The sequence below is a fragment of the Penaeus chinensis genome, chromosome 37 (assembly GCF_019202785.1).
Source record: "Penaeus chinensis breed Huanghai No. 1 chromosome 37, ASM1920278v2, whole genome shotgun sequence".
Taxonomy (NCBI): Eukaryota; Metazoa; Arthropoda; class Malacostraca; order Decapoda; family Penaeidae; genus Penaeus; species Penaeus chinensis.
The window spans coordinates 8,737,107-8,739,606 of record NC_061855.1 but is presented as its reverse complement, the minus strand read 5'-3'; positions in this window follow the sequence as shown (position 1 = coordinate 8,739,606).

Here is a 2,500-nt window from a genome sequence, read left to right as displayed (position 1 = left end):
GGGCATGGCAGACTAGGGATAGTGAAGTTGGCATTACCTTTGTGAAGCTTAGTCAGTTCCCAGTAACACAGGATGATGGGGATATCCAATTCCTCAGAATGTTTGCTGTCCTCATGTACAAGAGATCTGGTGTTGTTACCAGCGTTAACGAGGCCAAGCTTAATCTATCTGCGTGCAAGCAGAGGACATATGGGTTAATTCCACCGACACAGGTAGCCCTTAAAGAGCATGTCAAGGTGCAGGCTATCAGGCAGATTTGAAAAGTTGTTTATAGAGAATATTCCTGCCAACTCTCATGCTGGTATTATTATTTGAATTTTTTATTCAATTTGTCTGCTTTACTAAAAAGTGGAAATCAAATTTATCAGCCGAAATATATGTTTAACGCGAATCACTGCAATGCACTTTATATTACACTCTAAACTGCATTCGTCCATAGTCCTTTCCACATAAAAGTGTAGTATAATGGTTTGGCGAGTAAGTTCTTCTCAGGCTGTATATCAATGTGACCGAGTTTGCCCTGTTCACAAGATTACTAAAACAAAAAACTAAATAACTAAATGAAAATTTAAGAAAGAGGGAATTCTAGAGTAAACAAATAAAAGTAATGAATTTGACATTCTGATACATCCTACAGCAAAATATATAATTTATGGTAACAGTAAGAATACTGAATAAATAAATAAAAGATTTTTCCTCCATAAAATTTTCTACAACGTCGTTTTAGCATGTAAGTTAGTCACCTACACTCGGTCTTTCTCATACATGTATATATAAATATATATATATATATATATATATATATATATATATATGTATGTGTGTGTGTGTGTGTGTGTGTGTGTGTGTGTGTGTGTGTGTGTGTGTGTGTGTGTGTGTGTGTGTGTGCGTGCGTGCGTGTGTGTGTGTGTGTGTGTGTGTGTACATATACAGATAAAGAGATAAATACACACATATATGCGTATATATATGTGTGTACTCTCTCTCTCTCGTTCGCTCTCTCTCTCTCTCGTTCGCTCTCTCTCTCTCTCTCTCTCTCTCTCTCTCTCTCTCTCTCTCTCTCTCTCTCTCTCTCTCTCTCTCTCTCTCTCTATCTATCTATCTATCTCTCTCTCTCTCTTTCCTTCCCTCCCTGCGTTCGCCACACCTACCTCACAGACGCGGATTCAGTGCGTCCTCCTCCCCGGCTGCCTTCAGACTGACCGTTCTAAGACCTCTTCGGGGATTACTTCTAAGGGGAAATATGAGGGGGTGCAGTGCGGGGAGGGAAGGGGGGGGTATAAGGTGCAGAAAGCGAGCGAGGTGTGAGGGGAAGTATCACACTCTCTGAGGGGTAAATATCTATCCATCTGACGGATAGGCAAACAGACAAAGAGAATGCGAATGGCAATAAGATATACGTATCTTCAAGAAAAGATCACACGAAAAGCAGGAATAAAACGAAAGAGATAGAAAGGAGGAAGAAGTAAGGGCGGCTGATTGCCCGTAAGCTCACAAAGATAGAACGTAAGCATCTCTGCTGAGCTGGAAGTATATTAATGGTGTGCGTAAAATCCATCATCCAAGCTACCGGTCTCTTTTTCTCCTGTTTGTTATTCTTTCTCTTTCGTTTTCATTTTTGCTGCTCGCTTTTTTGTTGTTGCTGTTTTTGCTAAGCCATATATACCTTAATATACATGTTAATGAACCATCGAATTATGGCATACTCTACGAGCCCACACAGACACACACACACAAACACACACCCACACACACACACACACACACACACACACACACACACACACACACACACACACACACACACACACACACACACACACACCCACACACACACACACACACCCACACACACACACACCCACACACACACACACACCCACACACGCACACGCACACGCACACACACACCCACCCACACACACACCCACACCCACACACACACACACACACCCACACCCACACCCACACCCACACCCACACACACACACCCACACCCACACCCACACACACACACACCCACACACACACCCACACCCACACCCACACACACACCCACACCCACACCCACACCCACACCCACACCCACACCCACACCCACACACACACACACACACCCACACACACACACACACACACACACACACACACACACACACACCCACACACACACAGAGGCCTTGGTAAAACGTAGTCCAGCGGTCCTCCCACTCGCCAGGCGTAGCAGCCCCAGCTCGTGAACCGCTGGCCGCTGCTCGTGTGAGATTTCCAGGAAGCTCTGGTCAATATTTTCAGCCGAGTGGGCATTCCAAGGGAAGTGCTGTCAGACAGGGGAACGCAATTTACCTTCGCAGTGATGCAGGAAGTTTATAGATTATTGTCTACAGTCTATTACTACGACTCCTTATCACGCGATGTGTAATGGGTTGGTAGAAAAATTTAATGGCACACTTAAAAGGATGCTGAAAAGGATGTGTGTAGAACAGCCTAAAGAGTGGCA